This window comes from Rhinolophus sinicus, chromosome 17 (genome assembly GCF_057876585.1).
Source record: "Rhinolophus sinicus isolate RSI-liver-muscle chromosome 17, RSI-T2T, whole genome shotgun sequence".
NCBI classification, from domain to species: domain Eukaryota; kingdom Metazoa; phylum Chordata; class Mammalia; order Chiroptera; family Rhinolophidae; genus Rhinolophus; species Rhinolophus sinicus.
The window spans coordinates 110,260,794-110,282,339 of record NC_142517.1 but is presented as its reverse complement, the minus strand read 5'-3'; positions in this window follow the sequence as shown (position 1 = coordinate 110,282,339).

The window sequence follows — 21,546 nt, the reverse complement described above, 5'->3', positions numbered from 1 at the left end:
CCCTAACACAACCTAAATCTAAACCTAACCCTAACCCGAAACCTAATATTAACCCTAACCCTAACCTAATCCTAACCCTAACCCTAACCCTAACCCTACCCTAACCCTAACCCTAACCCTAAACCTACCCCTAACCCTAAACCTAACGAAAACCCTAACGAAAACCTAACCTTACTCCTAACCCTAAACCTATCGCAAACCTAACCCTAAGCCTAAACCTAACCCTAACCCTAACCCTAACGCAAACCTAACCCTAACCCTAATCCTAACCCTAACCCTAAACCTAACAGAAACATAACCCTAACCCTAACCATAACGCAAACCTAACCCTAAACCTAATCCTAACCCTAACCCTAACCCTAAGAGAAACCTAACCCTAACCCTAACCCTAAACTTACCCTAACCCTAACCCTAACCCTAACCCTAACCCTAAACCTAATCCTAACCCTAACCCTTACGCACCTAAACATAACCCAACCAAAATCCTAACCCTTCGTAACGCAAACCTAACGATAACACTAACCCTAACCCTAACCCTAACCCTAACGCAAACCTAACCCTATACCTAACCCTAACCCTAACACAACCTAAATCTAAACCTAACCCTAACCCGAAACCTAACATTAACACTAACCCTAACCTAACTCTAACCCTAACCCTAACCCTAACACTACCCTAACCCTAACCCTAACCCTAACCCTAAACCTTACCCTAAACCTAACGAACACCCAAACGCAAACCTAACCCTAACCCTAACCCTAACCCTAACCCTACAGCATACCTAACCCTAACCCTAAACGTAACCCTAACCCTAACCCTAACGCAAACCTAACCCTAACCCTAACCCTAACAGAAACCTAAAACTAACCCTAACCCTAACTCTAAACCTAACGCAAAACTAACACTAACCCTAACCCTAAACCTAACCCTAACCTTAACGCAAACCTAACCCTAACCCTAACCATACCCTAAACCTAACCCTAACCCTAACCCTAACACTAACGCAAAGCTAACCCTAACCATAACCCTAACCCTAACCCTAACCCTAACGCACACCTAACCCTAACCCTTAACCTAACTCTAACGCAAACCGAACCGTAAACCTAACCCTAAACCTAACCCTAACCCTAACCCTAACACTAACCCTAACCTAACCCTAACCCTAACCTAACCCTAACCCTAACCCTAACCCTAAACCTAACCTAAACCTAACCCTAACCCTAACGCATACCAACCCTAACCCTAACCCTAAAACAAACCTAATCCTATCCCTAACCCTTACGCAAACCTAAACATAACCCTAACCATAACCCTAACCCTTCGTAACGCAAACCTAACAATAACAATAACCCTAACCCTAACCCTAAACCTAACGCAAACTTAACCCTAACCCTAACCCTAACCCTAACACAACCTAAATCTAAACCTAACCCTAACCCGAAACCTAACATTAACCCTAACCCTAACCTAACTCTAACCCTAACCCTAACCCTAACACTACTCTAACCCTAACCCTGTCCCTAACCCTAACCCTAAACCTAAACCTAAACCTAACGAAAACCCAAACGCAAACCTAACCCTAACCCTAACCCTAACCCTATCGCATACCTAACCCTAACCCTAAACATAACCCTAACCCTAACCCTAACGCAAACCTAAAACTAACCCTAACAGAAACCTAACCCTAACCCTATCCTTAACTCTAAACCTAACGCAAACCTAACACTAACCCTAACCCTAAACCTAACCCTAACCCTAACGCAAGCGTAACCCTAAACCTAACCATACCCTAACCCTAACCCTAACCCTAACCATAACTCTAACGCAAACCTAACCCTAACCCTAAACCTAACGCTAACCCTAACGCAAACCTAACCCTAACCCTAATCCTAACCCTAACCCTAACCCTAACGCAAACCTAACCCTAACCCTAATCCTAACCCTAACCCAAACCCTAACAGAAACCTAACCCTAACCCTAATTCTAACGCAAACCAAACCCTAACCCTAATCCTAACCCTTACCCTAACCCTAACAGAAACCTAACCGTAACCCTAAACCTAACAGAAACCTAACACTAACCCTAACACTAACCCTAAACCTAACGCAAAACAAACACTAACCCTAACCCTAAACCTAACCCTAACCCTAAACCTAACCCTAAACCCTAACCCTAACCCTAACCCTAACCCTAACCCCAACCCTAAACCTAACTCTAACCCTAACCCTAACGCAAACCTAACCCTAACCCTAACCCTAGCCCCAAACCTAACCCTAACTATAACCCTAACCCTAACACAAACCTAACCCTAAACCTGAACCTAAACCTAATCTTAACCCTAACCCTAACGCAAACCTAACCCTAACCCTAACGCAAACCTAACCCTAACCCTCACACTAACTCTAACCCTAACGCAAACCTAACCCTAACCCTAACACTAACCCTAACCCTAACCCTATCCTAACGCATACCTAACCCTAACCATAACCCTAACCCCAACCCTAACGCAAACCTAACCCTAACCCTAACCCTAACCTTAACCCTAACCCTAACGCATAGCTAACCCTAACCCTAACCCTAACCATAACCCTAACCCTAACCCTAACGCAAACCTCACCCTAACCCTAACCCTAAGCCTAACCCTAAACCTAACCCTAACCCTACCCTAACCCTAACGCAAATCTAACCCTAAACCTAACCCTAAAACAAACCTAACCCTAACCTTAACACAAAACCTAATCCTAACCCTAACTGTTACGCAAACCTAACCCTAACCCTAACCATAACCCTAACCCTAACCGTAACGCAAACCTAACAATAACACTAACACTAACCATAACCCTAACCCTAACGCAAACCTAATCCTAACACTAACCCTAACACAACCTAAATCTAAACCTAACCCTAACCCGAAACCTAACATTAACCCTAACACTAACCTGACCCTAACCCAGCCCTAACCTTAACACTACCCTAACGCATAGCTAACCCTAACCCTAACCCTAACCCTAACCCTAACCCTAAACAAAACGAAAACCCTAACGCAAACCTAACCCTAAACCTAACCCTAACCCTATCGCAAACCTAATCCTAACCCTAAACCTAACCATATCCATAACCCTAATGCAAACCTAACCCTAACCCTAACCCTAACCCTAACCCTAACAGAAACCTAACCTTAACCCTAACCCTAACCCTAAACCTAACGCAAACCTAACACTAACCATAACCGTAAACCTAACCCTAACCCTAACGCAAACCTAACCCTAACCCTAACCCTAACTCTAACCTTAACACTAATGCAAAGCTAACCCTAACCCTAACCCTAACCCTAACGCATACCTAACCCTAACCCTTACCCTAACTCTAACGCAAACCTAACCCTAAACCTAACCCTAACCCTAACCCTAACCCTAACCCTAACCGTAGCCTATCCCTAACCCTAACCCTAACCTTAACCCTAACCCTAACCTAACCCTAACCCTAACCCTAACCAAAACGCTAACCCTAACCCTAACGCAAACCTAACCCTAACCCTAACCCTAAAACAAACCTAACCCTAACCCTACCCTAACCCTAACCCTAACCCTAACCTTAACCCTACCCTAAACCTAACCCTAACCCTAACCCTAACCCTAACCCTAAAACAAACATAACCCAAACCCTAACCTTAACCTAACCCTAACCTAACCCTAACCCTACCCTAAAACTAACCCTAACCCTAACCCTAACCCTAACCCTAACCCTAACCTAACCCTAACCATAACCCTGACCCTAACCTAACCCTAACCATAACCCTAACCCTAACCCTAACGCACACCTAACCCTAACCCTAACGCTAAAACAAACCTAAAACTAACCCTAACCCTAAACCTAATCCTAACCCTAAACCTTACGGAAACCTAACCATAACCCTAACCATAACCCTAACCCTTCGTAACGCAAACCAAACAATAACACTAACCAAAACCCTAACCCTAACCCTAACGCAAACATAACCCTAACCCTAACCATAACTCTAAAACAACCTAAATCTAAACCTGACCCTAACCTGAAACCTAACCCTAACCCTAACCCTAACCCTAACCCTACCCTAACCCTAATACTAACCCTAACCCTAACCCTAAACCTAACCCTAAACCTAACGAAAACCCTAACGCAAACCTAACCCTAATCCTAACCCTAAACATATCGCATACCTAACCCTAACCCTAAACGTAACCCTAACCCTAACCCTAACGCAAACCTAACCCTAACACTAACCCTAACCCTAACCCTAACAGAAACGTATCCCTAACCGTAACCCTAACACTAAACCTAACGCAGACCTAACAATAACCCTAACCCTAAACCTAACCCTAACCCTAAACCTAACGAGAAACCCTAACCCTAACCTTAACCCCAACCCTAAACCTAACCCTAACCCTAACCCTAACGCAAACCTAACCCTAACCCTAACCCTAGCCCCAAACCTAACCCTAACTATAACCCTTCCCTATCACAAACCTAACCCTAAACCTGAACCTAAACCTAGTCCTAACCCTAACCCTAACGCAAACCTAACCCTTACCCTAACACTAACTCTAACCCTAACGCAAACCTAACCCTAACCCTAACCCTAACCCTAATCCTACCCTAACGCATACCTAACCCTAACCCTAACCCTAACCCTAAACCTACACTAACGCGTACCTAACCCTAACCCTAACCTTAACCCTAACCCTAAATCTAATCCTAACTCAAACATAAACCTAACCCTAACACTAACCCTAAACCTAACCCTGACGCATAGCTAACACTAACCCTAACCCTAACCCTAACCCTAACGCAAACCTAACCCTAAAAATAACGCTAACCCAAACCCAACACAAACCTAACCCTAACCATAACACTAACCCTAACACATACGTAACCCTAACCCTAACCCAACCCTAACGAAAACCTAACACTAACCCTAACCCTAACCCTAACCCTAATCCTAAACCTACCCTAACGCAAACCTAACCCTAACCCTAACCCTACCCTAACCCTAACGCAAACCTAACGCTAACCAAAACCTAACCCTAAACCTAACCCTAACACTAACCCTAAACTTAACTCAAACCTAATCATAAACATAACGCTAACCTTAAAACCCTAACGCTAAACCTAACCCTAACCCTAACCCTAACCATAAACCCTAGCCCTAACCCTAACCGTAAACCTAAACCTAACCGTAAACCTAACCCTAACCCTAATGCAAAACTAACCCTAACCATAACCCTAACCCCAACACTATCCCTAACCCTAACCCTAACCCTAAACCTAATCCTAACCCTAACCCTTACCCAAACCTAACCCTAACCCTAACCCTAACCCTAATCCTAACCCTAACGCAAACCTAACCCTAACTCTAACACTAAAACAAACATAACCCTAACCCTAACCTTAACCCTAAACATAATCTTAACCCTAACCCTGACGCAAACCTAACCCTAACCCTAACCCTAACCCTAACCTTAACACTAACGCAAAGCTAACCCTAACCCTAACCCTAACCCTAACCATAACCCTAACGCAAACCTAACATTAACCCTAAACGTAACCCTAACCCTCACCCTAACGCAAACCTAAAACTAACCCTAACCCTAACAGAAACCTAACCCTAACCCTAACCCTAACTCGAAACCTAACGCAAACCTAACACTAAACCTAACCCTAACCCTAACCATACCCTAACCCTAACCCTAACCCTAAACCTAACAATAACGCAAAGCTAACACTAACCCAAACCCTAACCCTAACGCATACCTAACCCTAACCCTACCCTAACCCTAACGAAATACTTTCCCTAACCCTAACCCTAACCCTAACCCTAACCTAACCCTAACCCTAACCCTAACCCGAACCCTAACTCTAACACAACCTAAATCTAACCTAACCCTAACCCGAAACCTAACATTAACCCTACCCCTAACCTAACTCTAACCCAAACCCTAACCCTAACACTACCCTAACCCTAACCCTAACCCTAACCCTAACCCTAAACATAACCCTAACCCTAACGCAAACCTAACCCTAACCCTAACCATACCCTAACCCTAAACCTAACCCTAACCCTAACACTAACGCAAAGCTAACCCTAACCCTAACCCTAACCCTAACCCTAACCCTAACCCTAACCCTAACCCTAACCTAACCCTAACCCTACCCTAACCCTAACGCAAACCTTACCCTAATCCTAACCCTAACCCTAAACCTAACCCTAACCCTAACCTTAACCCTAACCCTAACCGTAACATAACCCTAACCCTAACCCTAACCTAACCCTAAACCTAACCCTAACCCTAACCCTAACCCTAACCCTAACCCTAACCCTAACCCTAACCCTAACACAACCTAAATCTAAAACTAACCCTAATCCGAAACCTAACATTAACCCTACGCCTAACCTAAATCTAACCCAAACCCTAACCCTAACACTACCCTAACCCTAACCCTAACCCTAACCCTAACCCTAAACCTAACCCTATACCTAACGAAAACCCAACCGCAAACCTAACCCTAACCCTAACCCTAACCCTAACCCTAACCCTAACCCTAAACCTAACCCTAAACCTAACGAAAACCCTAACGAAAACCTAACCTTACCCCTAACCCTAACCCTATCGCAAACCTAACCATAACCCTAAACCTAACCCTAACCCTAACCCTAAGGCAAACCTAACCCTAACCCTAATCCTAACCCTAACCCTAACCCTAACAGAAACCTAACCCTAACCTAACCCTAACGCAAACGTAACCCTAACCCTAATCCTAACCCTAACCCTAACCCTACACTAACCCTAACCCTAACCCTAAACCTAATTAAAACCCTAACAGAAACTTAACCCTAACCCTAAACCTAACCCTAACCCTAAATCTAACACAAACCTAACACTAACCCTAACCCTAAACCTATCCCTAACCCCAACACAAACCTAACCCTAACCCTAACCCTAACCCTAACCCTAACCCTAACACTAACACTAACGCAAAGCTAACCCTAACCCTAACCCTAACCCTAACCCTAACCCTAACCCTAACCCTATCGCATACCTTACCCTAACCCTAAACGTAACCCTAACCCTAAGCCTAACACAAACCTAACCCTATCCCTAACCCTAACACTAACGCAAAGCTAACCCTAACCCTAACCCTAACCGTAACCCTAACGCATACCTAACCCTAACCCTACCCTAACCCTAACGCAAACCTTACCCTAAACCTAACCCTAACCTTAACCCTAACCCTAACCCTAACCCTAACCCTAAACCTAACCCTAACACTAACCGTAACATAACCCTAACCCTAACCCTAATCCTAACCTAACCCTAACCCTAACCCTAACCCTAACCCTAACTCTAACCCTAACCCTAACCCTAACCCTAACGCAAACCTAACCCTACCCTAACATTAAAACAAACCTAACCCTAACCCTAACCTTAATCCTAAACATAATCCTAACCGTAACCCTGACGCAAACCTAACCCTAACCCTAACCATAACCCTAACCCTAACCGTAAAGCAAACCTAACAATAACACTAAATCTAACCCTAATCCTAACCCTAACGCAAACATAACCCTAACCCTAACCCCAACCCTAACACAACCTAAATATAAACCTAACCCTAACCCGAAACCTAATATTAACCCTAACCCTAACCTAATCCTAACCCTAACCCTAACCCTAACCCTACCCTAACCCTAACCCTAACCCTAACCCTACCCCTAACCCTAAACCTAACGAAAACCCTAACGAAAACCTAACCTTACTCCTAACACTAAACCTATCGCAAACCTAACCCTAAGCCTAAACCTAACCCTAACCCTAACCCTAACAGAAACCTAACCCTAACCCTAACCCTAACGCAAACCTCACCCTAAACCTAATCCTAAACCTAGCCCTAACCCTAAGAGAAACCTAACCCTAACCCTAACCCTAACCTTACCCTAACCCTAACACTAACCCTAACCCTAAACCTAATCCTAACCCTAACCCTTACGCACCTAAACATAACCCTAACCAAAACCCTAACCCTTCGTAACGCAAACCTAACGATAACACTAACCCTAACCCTAACCCTAACCCTAACGCAAACCTAACCCTATACCTAACACTAACCCTAACACAACCTAAATCTAAACCTAACCCTAACCCGAAACCTAACATTAACACTAACCCTAACCTAACTCTAACCCTAACCCTAACCCTAACACTACCCTAACCCTAACCCTAACCCTAAACCTAACCCTAAACCTAACGAACACACAAACGCAAACCTTACCCTAACCCTAACCCTAACCCTACAGCATACCTAAACCTAACCCTTAACGTAACCCTAACCCTAACCCTAACGCAAACCTAACCCTAACCCTAACCCTAACAGAAACCTAACCCTAACCCTAACCTTAACTCTAAACCTAACGCAAAGCTAACACTAATCCTAACCCTAAACCTAACCCTAACCCTAACGCAAACCTAACCCTAACCCTAACCATACACTAAACCTAACCCTAATCCTAACCTTAACACTAACACAAAGCTAAACCTAACCCTAACCCTAACCCTAACCCTAACCCTAACGCATACCTAACACTAACCCTTAACCTAACTCTAACGCAAACCGAACCCTAAACTAACCCTAACCCTAACCCTAACCCTAACCCTAACCTAACCCTAACCCTAACCCTAACGCAAACCTAACCCTAACCTTAATCCTAACCCTAACACTAACCCTACATAACCCTAACCCTAACCCTAAACCTAATTAAAACCCTAACAGAAACTTAACCCTAACCCTAAACCTAACCCTAACCCTAAATCTAACACAAACCTAACACTAACCCTAACCCTAAACCTATCCCTAACCCCAACACAAACCTAAACCTAACCCTAACCCTAACCCTAACCCTAACACTAACGCAAAGCTAACCCTAACCCTAACCCGAACCCTAACCCTAACCCTAACCCTAACCCTATCGCATACCTTACCCTAACCCTAAACGTAACCCTAACCCTAAGCCTAACGCTCACCTAACCCTATCCCTAACCCTAACACTAACGCAAAGCTAACCCTAACCCTAACCCTAACCGTAACCCTAACGCATACCTAAACCTAACCCTACGCTAACCCTAACGCAAACCTTACCCTAAACCTAACCCTAACCTTAACCCTAACCCTAACCCTAACCCTAACCCTAAACCTAACCCTAACACTAACCGTAACATAACCCTAACCCTAACCCTAATCCTAACCTAACCCTAACCCTAACCCTAACCCTAACCCTAACCCTAACCCTAACCCTAACCCTAACGCAAACCTAACCCTAACCATAACATTAAAACAAACCTAACCCTAACCCTAACCTTAACCCTAAACATAATCCTAACCGTAACCCTGACGCAAACCTAACCCTAACCCTAACCATAACCCTAACCCTAACCGTAAAGCAAACCTAACAATAACACTAAATCTAACCCTAATCCTAACCCTAACGCAAACATAACCCTAACCCTAACCCCAACCCTAACACAACCTAAATATAAACCTAACCCTAACCCGAAACCTAATATTAACCCTAACCCTAACCTAATCCTAACCCTAACCCTAACCCTAACCCTACCCTAACCCTAACCCTAACCCTAACCCTACCCCTAACCCTAAACCTAACGAAAACCCTAACGAAAACCTAACCTTACTCCTAACACTAAACCTATCGCAAACCTAACCCTAAGCCTAAACCTAACCCTAACCCTAACCCTAACGCAAACCTAACCCTAAACCTAATCCTAACCCTAACCCTAACCCTAACAGAAACCTAACCCTAACCCTAACCCTAACGCAAACCTCACCCTAAACCTAATCCTAAACCTAACCCTAACCCTAAGAGAAACCTAACCCTAACCCTAACCCTAACCTTACCCTAACCCTAACCCTAACCCTAACCCTAACCCTAAACCTAATCCTAACCCTAACCCTTACGCACCTAAACATAACCCTAACCAAAACCCTAACCCTTCGTAACGCAAACCTAACGATAACACTAACCCTAACCCTAACCCTAACCCTAACGCAAACCTAACCCTATACCTAACACTAACCCTAACACAACCTAAATCTAAACCTAACCCTAACCCGAAACCTAACATTAACACTAACCCTAACCTAACTCTAACCCTAAACCTAACCCTTACACTACCCTAACCCTAACCCTAACCCTAAACCTAACCCTAAACCTAACGAACACCCAAACGCAAACCTTACCCTAACCCTAACCCTAACCCTACAGCATACCTAACCCTAACCCTTAACGTAACCCTAACCCTAACCCTAACGCAAACCTAACCCTAACCCTAACCCTAACAGAAACCTAACCCTAACCCTAACCTTAACTCTAAACCTAACGCAAACCTAACACTAATCCTAACCCTAAACCTAACCCTAACCCTAACGCAAACCTAACCCTAACCCTAACCATACACTAAACCTAACCCTAATCCTAACCTTAACACTAACACAAAGCTAAACCTAACCCTAACCCTAACCCTAACCCTAACCCTAACGCATACCTAACCCTAACCCTTAACCTAACTCTAACGCAAACCGAACCCTAAACTAACCCTAACCCTAACCCTAACCCTAACCCTAACATAACCCTAACCCTAACCCTAACGCAAACCTAACCCTAACCTTAATCCTAACCCTAACCCTAACCCTACACTAACCCTAACCCTAACCCTAAACCTAATTAAAACCCTAACAGAAACTTAACCCTAACCCTAAACCTAACCCTAACCCTAAATCTAACACAAACCTAACACTAACCCTAACCCTAAACCTATCCCTAACCCCAACACAAACCTAACCCTAACCCTAACCCTAACCCTAACCCTAACGCAAACCTAACCCTATACCTAACCCTAACCCTAACACAACCTAAATCTAAACCTAACCCTAACCCCAACGCAAACCTATCCCTAACCCTAACCCTAACCTTAAACCTTACACTAACGCATAGCTAACCCTAACCCTAACACTAACCCTAACCCTAAATCTAATATTAACTCAAATCTAAACCTGACCCTAACTCTAACCATAAACTTAACCCTAACGCATAGCTAACCCTAACCCTAAGCCTAACCCTAACCCTAACGCAAACCTAACCCTAAAAATAACGCTAACCCTAACCCAAACACAAACCTAACCATAACCCTAACCCTAACCCTAACACTAAAGCAAACATGACCCTAACCCTAACCATAACCATAACCCTAACCCTAACGCTAACACATACCTAACCCTAACCCTAACCCAAACCCGAACGCAAACCTAACCCTAACCCTAACCCTAACCCTAACCCTAATCCTAACCCTAACCCTAACGCAAACCTAACCCTAACCCTAACCCTAACCCTAACCCTAACCCTAACCCTAACGCAAACTTAACCCTAACCCAAAACCTAACCCTAAACCTAACCCTAACACTAACCCTAACCTTAACGCAAACATAATCATAAACATAACGCTAACCTTAAAACCCTAACGCTAAACCTAACCCTAACCCTAACGCTAACCATAAACCCTAGCCCTAACCCTAACTGTAACCCTAACCCTACTCGTAACCCTAACCCTAACCCTAATGCAAACCTAACCCTAACCCTAACATTAACCCTAACCCTAACCCTAACCCTAACCCTAACGCAAACCTTACCCTAACCCTAACCCTATCCCTAACCCTAACGCAAACCTAACCCTAAACCCAACCCTAACACTAACCCTAACCCTAAACGAAATGCAAACCTAAAACTAACCCTAACCCTAAACCTAACCCTAACGCAAACCTAACCCTAACCCTAACACTAACCCTAACCCTAACCCTAACGCATACCTAACCCTAAACCTTACCCTAACCCTAACGCAAACGTAACCCTAAACCTAACCATAACCCTAACCATAAACCTAACCCTAACGCTAACCCTAACCCTAACCCTAACCTAACCTTAACCCTAACCCTAACCCTAACCTAACCCTAACCCTAACCCTAACCCTAACCTTAACCCTAACCCTAACGCAAACCTAACCCTAAACCTAACCCTAAAACAAACCTAACCCTAACCCTAACCCTAAACCTAATCCTACCAAAACCCTTACGCAATCCTAACACTAATCCTAACCATAACCCTGACCCTAACCGTAACGCAATCCTAACAATAACACTAACCAACCCTAAACCTAACACTAACGCAATCCTAAACCTAACCATAACCCTAACCCTAACACAACCTAAATCTAAACCTAACCCTAACCCGAAACCTAACATTAACCCTAACCATAACCTGACCCTAACCCTAACCCTAACCTTAACCCTACCCTAACCCTAACCCTAACCCTAACCCTAAACCTAACCCTAAACATAACGAAACCCTAACGCAAACCTAACCCTAAACCTAACCCTAACCCTAACCCTAACCCTAACCCTAACCCTAACCCTAACCATAACCCTAACCGTAACCTGTCCATAACACTAACCCTAACCCTAACCTAACAGTAACCCTAACCCTAACCCTAAACCTAACCCTAACCCTAACCGTAACCCTAACGCAAACCTAACTCTAACCCTAACCCTAAAACAAACCTAACCCTAACCCTAACCCTAACCCTAACCCTAACCCTAACACTAACATAACCCTAACCCTAACCCTAACCCTAACCCTAGCCTAACCCTAACCCTAACCCTAACCCTAACCCTTAACTTAAACCAAACCCTAACCCTAACGCTAACGCAAACCTAACCCTAACCCTATCATTAATCGTAACCCTAACCCTAACAATAAACCTAACCATAACCCTAACAGAAACCTAACACTACCCCTAACCCTAACCCTAACCCTAACCCTAACCCTAACACTAACCCCAACGCAAACTTAACCCTAACCCTAACCCTAACCCTAACCCTAACCTTAACACTAACGCAAAGCTAACCCTAACCCTAACCCTAACCCTAACCCTAACGCAAACCTAACATTAACCCTAAACGTAACCCTAACCCTAACCCTAAAGCAAACCTAAAACTAACCCTAACCCTAACAGAAACCTAACACTAACCCTAACCCTAACTCTAAACCTAAAGCAAACCTAACACTAACCCTAACCCTAAACCTAACCCTAACCCTAACCCTAACCCTAACCCTAACACTAACCGTAACATAACCCTAACCCTAACCCTAACCCTAACCCTAAACTAACCCTAACCCTAACCCTAACCCGAACCCTAACCCTAACACAACCTAAATCTAACCTAACCCTAACCCGAAACCTAACATTAACCCTACCCCTAACATAACTCTAACCCAAACCCTAACCCTAACACTACCCTAACCCTAACCCTAACCCTAAACCTAACCCTAAACCTAACGAAAACCCAAACGCAAACCTAACCCTAACCCTAACCCTAACCCTATCGCATACCTAACCCTAACTCTAAACGTAAACCTAACCCTAACCCTAATGCAAACCTAACACTAACCCTAACCCTAACAGAAACCTAACCCTAACCCTAACCCTAACTCTAAACCTAACGAAAACCTAACACTAACCCTAACCCTAAACCTAACCCTAACCCTAACGCAAACCTAACCCTAACCCTAACCATACCCTAACCCTAAACCTAACCCTAACCCTAACCCTAACCTAACCCTAACCCTAACCCTAACCCTAACCCTAACCCTAACCCTAACCCAAACCTAACCCTAAAACTAATCCTAACCCTAACCCTAACCCTAAGAGAAACCTAACCCTAACCCTAACCCTAACCTTACCCTAACCCTAACCCTAACCCTAACCCTAAACCTAATCCTAACCCTAACCCTTACGCACCTAAACATAACCCTAACCAAAATCCTAACCCTTCGTAACGCAAACCTAACGATAACACTAACCCTAACCCTAACCCTAACCCTAACGCAAACCTAACCCTATACCTAACCCTAACCATAACACACCCTAAATCTAAACCTAACCCTAACCCGAAACCTAACATTAACACTAACCCTAACCTAACTCTAACCCTAACCCTAACCCTAACACTACCCTAACCCTAACCCTAACCCTAAACCTAACCCTAAACCAAACGAACACCCAAACGCAAACCTAACCCTAACCCTAACCCTAACCCTAACCCTACAGCATACCTAACCCTAACCCTTAACGTAACCCTAACCCTAACCCTAACGCAAACCTAACCCTAACCCTAACCCTAACAGAAACCTAACCCTAACCCTAACCCTAACTCTAAACCTAACGCAAACCTAACACTAATCCTAACCCTAAACCTAACCCTAACCCTAACGCAAACCTAACCCTAACCCTAACCATACCCTAAACCTAACCCTAATCCTAACCCTAACACTAACGCAAAGCTAACCCTAACCCTAACCCTAACCCTAACCCTAACGCATACCTAACCCTAACCCTACCCTAACCCTAACGCAAACCTTACCCTAAACCTAACCCTAACACTAACCCTAACCCTAACCCTAACCCTTAACCTAACCCTAACCCTAACCGTAACATAACCCTAACCCTAACCCTAATCCTAACCTAACCCTAACCCTAACCCTACCCTAACCCTAACGCAAACCTTACCCTAAACCTAACCCTAACCCTTACCCTAACCCTAACCCTAACCCTAACCCTAACCCTAACCCTAACGGAAACCTAAACCTAACCCTAACACTAAAACAAAACTAACCCTAACCCTAACCTTAACCCTAAACATAATCCTAACCCTAAACCTGACGCAAACCTAACCCTAACCCTAATCATAACCCTAACCCTAACCGTAAAGCAAACCTAACAATAACACTAAATCTAACCCTAAAGCTAACCCTAAAGCAAACCTAACCCTAACCCTAACCCCATCCCTAACACAACCTAAATCTAAACCTAACCCTAAACCGAAACCTAATCTTAACCCTAACCCTAACCCTAAGAGAAACCTAACCCTAACCCTAACCCTAACCTTACCCTAACCCTAACCCTAACCCTAACCCTAACCCTAAACCTAATCTTAACCCTAACCCTTACGCACCTAAACATAACCCTAACCAAAACCCTAACCCTTCGTAACGCAAACCTCACAATAACACTAACCCTAACCCTAACCCTAACCCTAACGCAAACCTAACCCTAACCCTAACCCTAACCCTAACACAACCTAAATCTAAACCTAACCCTAACCCGAAACCTAACATTAACACTAACCCTAACCTAACTCTAACCCTAACCCTAACCCTAACACTTCCCTAACCCTAACCCTAACCCTAACCCTACCGCATACCTAACCCTAACCCTAAACGTAACCCTAACCCTAACCCTAACGCAAACCTAACCCTAACCCTAACCCTAACAGAAACCTAAACCTAACCCTAACACTAACTCTAAACCTAACGCAAAACTAACACTAACCCTAACCCTAAACCTAACCCTAACCTTAACGCAAACCTAACCCTAACCCTAACCATACCCTAAACCTAACCCTAACCCTAACCCTAACACTAACGCAAAGCTAACCCTAACCATAACCCTAACCCTAACCCTAACCCTAACGCACACCTAACCCTAACCCTTAACCTAACTCTAACGCAAACCGAACCGTAAACCTAACCCTAAACCTAACCCTAACCCTAACCCTAACACTAACCCTAACCTAACCCTAACCCTAACCTAACCCTAACCCTAACCCTAACCCTAAACCTAACCTAAACCTAACCCTAACCCTAACGCATACCAACCCTAACCCTAACCCTAAAACAAACCTAATCCTATCCCTAACCCTTACGCAAACCTAAACATAACCCTAACCATAACCCTAACCCTTCGTAACGCAAACCTAACAATAACAATAACCCTAACCCTAACCCTAAACCTAACGCAAACTTAACCCTAACCCTAACCCTAACCCTAACACAACCTAAATCTAAACCTAACCCTAACCCGAAACCTAACATTAACCCTAACCCTAACCTAACTCTAACCCTAACCCTAACCCTAACACTACTCTAACCCTAACCCTGTCCCTAACCCTAACCCTAAACCTAAACCTAAACCTAACGAAAACCCAAACGCAAACCTAACCCTAACCCTAACCCTAACCCTATCGCATACCTAACCCTAACCCTAAACATAACCCTAACCCTAACCCTAACGCAAACCTAAAACTAACCCTAACAGAAACCTAACCCTAACCCTATCCTTAACTCTAAACCTAACGCAAACCTAACACTAACCCTAACCCTAAACCTAACCCTAACCCTAACGCAAGCGTAACCCTAAACCTAACCATACCCTAACCCTAACCCTAACCCTAACCATAACTCTAACGCAAACCTAACCCTAACCCTAAACCTAACCCTAACCCTAACGCAAACCTAACCCTAACCCTAATCCTAACCCTAACCCTAACCCTAACGCAAACCTAACCCTAACCCTAATCCTAACCCTAACCCAAACCCTAACAGAAACCTAACCCTAACCCTAATTCTAACGCAAACCAAACCCTAACCCTAATCCTAACCCTTACCCTAACCCTAACAGAAACCTAACCGTAACCCTAAACCTAACAGAAACCTAACACTAACCCTAACACTAACCCTAAACCTAACGCAAAACAAACACTAACCCTAACCCTAAACCTAACCCTAACCCTAAACCTAACCCTAAACCCTAACCCTAACCCTAACCCTAACCCTAACCCCAACCCTAAACCTAACTCTAACCCTAACCCTAACGCAAACCTAACCCTAACCCTAACCCTAGCCCCAAACATAACCCTAACTATAACCCTAACCCTAACACAAACCTAACCCTAAACCTGAACCTAAACCTAATCTTAACCCTAACCCTAACGCAAACCTAACCCTAACCCTAACGCAAACCTAACCCTAACCCTCACACTAACTCTAACCCTAACGCAAACCTAACCCTAACCCTAACACTAACCCTAACCCTAACCCTATCCTAACGCATACCTAACCCTAACCATAACCCTAACCCCAACCCTAACGCAAACCTAACCCTAACCCTAACCCTAACCTTAACCCTAACCCTAACGCATAGCTAACCCTAACCCTAACCCTAACCATAACCCTAACCCTAACCCTAACGCAAACCTCACCCTAACCCTAACCCTAAGCCTAACCCTAAACCTAACCCTAACCCTACCCTAACCCTAACGCAAATCTAACCCTAAACCTAACCCTAAAACAAACCTAACCCTAACCTTAACACAAAACCTAATCCTAACCCTAACTGTTACGCAAACCTAACCCTAACCCTAACCATAACCCTAACCCTAACCGTAACGCATACCTAACAATAACACTAACACTAACCATAACCCTAACCCTAACGCAAACCTAACCCTAACACTAACCCTAACACAACCTAAATCTAAACCTAACCCTAACCCGAAACCTAACATTAACCCTAACACTAACCTGACCCTAACCCAGCCCTAACCTTAACACTACCCTAACGCATAGCTAACCCTAACCCTAACCCTAACCCTAACCCTAACCCTAAACAAAACGAAAACCCTAACGCAAACCTAACCCTAAACCTAACCCTAACCCTATCGCAAACCTAATCCTAACCCTAAACCTAACCATATCCATAACCCTAATGCAAACCTAACCCTAACCCTAACCCTAACCCTAACCCTAACAGAAACCTAACCTTAACCCTAACCCTAACCCTAAACCTAACGCAAACCTAACACTAACCATAACCGTAAACCTAACCCTAACCCTAACGCAAACCTAACCCTAACCCTAACCCTAACTCTAACCTTAACACTAATGCAAAGCTAACCCTAACCCTAACCCTAACCCTAACGCATACATAACCCTAACCCTTACCCTAACTCTAACGCAAACCTAACCCTAAACCTAACCCTAACCCTAACCCTAACCCTAACCCTAACCGTAGCCTATCCCTAACCCTAACCCTAACCTTAACCCTAACCCTAACCTAACCCTAACCCTAAACCTAACCAAAACGCTAACCCTAACCCTAACGCAAACCTAACCCTAACCCTAACCCTAAAACAAACCTAACCCTAACCCTACCCTAACCCTAACCCTAACCCTAACCTTAACCCTACCCTAAACCTAACCCTAACCCTAACCCTAACCCTAACCCTAAAACAAACATAACCCAAACCCTAACCTTAACCTAACCCTAACCTAACCCTAACCCTACCCTAAAACTAACCCTAACCCTAACCCTAACAAAACCCTAACCCTAACCTAACCCTAACCATAACCCTGACCCTAACCTAACCCTAACCATAACCCTAACCCTAACCCTAACGCACACCTAACCCTAACCCTAACGCTAAAACAAACCTAAAACTAACCCTAACCCTAAACCTAATCCTAACCCTAAACCTTACGGAAACCTAACCATAACCCTAACCATAACCCTAACCCTTCGTAACGCAAACCAAACAATAACACTAACCAAAACCCTAACCCTAACCCTAACGCAAACATAACCCTAACCCTAACCATAACTCTAAAACAACCTAAATCTAAACCTGACCCTAACCCGAAACCTAACCCTAACCCTAACCCTAACCCTAACCCTACCCTAACCCTAATACTAACCCTAACCCTAACCCTAAACCTAACCCTAAACCTAACGAAAACCCTAACGCAAACCTAACCCTAACCCTAACCCTAAACATATCGCATACCTAACCCTAACCCTAAACGTAACCCTAACCCTAACCCTAACGCAAACCTAACCCTAACACTAACCCTAACCCTAACCCTAACAGAAACGTATCCCTAACCGTAACCCTAACACTAAACCTAACGCAGACCTAACAATAACCCTAACCCTAAACCTAACCCTAACCCTAAACCTAACGAGAAACCCTAACCCTAACCTTAACCCCAACCCTAAACCTAACCCTAACCCTAACCCTAACGCAAACCTAACCCTAACCCTAACCCTAGCCCCAAACCTAACCCTAACTATAACCCTGCCCTATCACAAACCTAACCCTAAACCTGAACCTAAACCTAGTCCTAACCCTAACCCTAACGCAAACCTAACCCTTACCCTAACACTAACTCTAACCCTAACGCAAACCTAACCCTAACCCTAACCCTAACCCTAATCCTACCCTAACGCATACCTAACCCTAACCCTAACCCTAACCCTAAACCTACACTAACGCGTACCTAATCCTAACCCTAACCTTAACCCTAACCCTAAATCTAATCCTAACTCAAACATAAACCTAACCCTAACACTAACCCTAAACCTAACCCTGACGCATAGCTAACACTAACCCTAACCCTAACCCTAACCCTAACGCAAACCTAACCCTAAAAATAACGCTAACCCAAACCCAACACAAACCTAACCCTAACCATAACACTAACCCTAACACATACGTAACCCTAACCCTAACCCAACCCTAACGAAAACCTAACACTAACCCTAACCCTAACCCTAACCCTAATCCTAAACCTACCCTAACGCAAACCTAACCCTAACCCTAACCCTACCCTAACCCTAACGCAAACCTAACGCTAACCAAAACCTAACCCTAAACCTAACCCTAACACTAACCCTAAACTTAACTCAAACCTAATCATAAACATAACGCTAACCTTAAAACCCTAACGCTAAACCTAACCCTAACCCTAACCCTAACCATAAACCCTAGCCCTAACCCTAACCGTAAACCTAAACCTAACCGTAAACCTAACCCTAACCCTAATGCAAAACTAACCCTAACCATAACCCTAACCCCAACACTATCCCTAACCCTAACCCTAACCCTAAACCTAATCCTAACCCTAACCCTTACCCAAACCTAACCCTAACCCTAACCCTAACCCTAATCCTAACCCTAACGCAAACCTAACCCTAACCCTAACACTAAAACAAACCTAACCCTAACCCTAACCTTAACCCTAAACATAATCTTAACCCTAACCCTGACGCAAACCTAACCCTAACCCTAACCCTAACCCTAACCTTAACACTAACGCAAAGCTAACCCTAACCCTAACCCTAACCCTAACCCTAACCCTAACGCAAACCTAACATTAACCCTAAACGTAACCCTAACCCTCACCCTAACGCAAACCTAAAACTAACCCTAACCCTAACAGAAACCTAACCCTAACCCTAACCCTAACTCGAAACCTAACGCAAACCTAACACTAAACCTAACCCTAACCCTAACCATACCCTAACCCTAACCCTAACCCTAAACCTAACAATAACGCAAAGCTAACACTAACCCAAACCCTAACCCTAACGCATACCTAACCCTAACCCTACCCTAACCCTAACGAAATACTTTCCCTAACCCTAACCCTAACCCTAACCCTAACCCTAACACTAACCGTAACATAACCCTAACCCTAACCCTAACCCTAACCTAACCCTAACCCTAACCCTAACCCGAACCCTAACTCTAACACAACCTAAATCTAACCTAACTCTAACCCGAAACCTAACATTAACCCTACCCCTAACCTAACTCTAACCCAAACCCTAACCCTAACACTACCCTAACCCTAACCCTAACCCTAACCCTAACCCTAAACATAACCCTAACCCTAACGCAAACCTAACCCTAACCCTAACCATACCCTAACCCTAAACCTAACCATAACCCTAACACTAACGCAAAGCTAACCCTAACCCTAACCCTAACCCTAACCATAACGCATACCTAACCCTAACCCTACCCTAACCCTAACGCAAACCTTACCCTAATCCTAACCCTAACCCTAAACCTAACCCTAACCCTAACCTTAACCCTAACCCTAACCGTAACATAACCCTAACCCTAACCCTAACCTAACCGTAAACCTAACCCTAACCCTAACCCTAACCCTAACCCTAACCCTAACCCTAACCCTAACACAACCTAAATCTAAAACTAACCCTAATCCGAAACCTAACATTAACCCTACGCCTAACCTAAATCTAACCCAAACCCTAACCCTAACACTACCCTAACCCTAACCCTAACCCTAACCCTAACCCTAACCCTAAACCTAACCCTATACCTAACGAAAACCCAACCGCAAACCTAACCCTAACCCTAACCCTAACCCTAACCCTAACCCTAACCCTAAACCTAACCCTAAACCTAACGAAAACCCTAACGAAAACCTAACCTTACCCCTAACCCTAACCCTATCGCAAACCTAACCATAACCCTAAACCTAACCCTAACCCTAACCCTAAGGCAAACCTAACCCTAACCCTAATCCTAACCCTAACCCTAACCCTAACAGAAACCTAACCCTAACCCTAACCCTAACGCAAACGTAACCCTAACCCTAATCCTAACCCTAACCCTAACCCTACACTAACCCTAACCCTAACCCTAAACCTAATTAAAACCCTAACAGAAACTTAACCCTAACCCTAAACCTAACCCTAACCCTAAATATAACACAAACCTAACACTAACCCTAACCCTAAACCT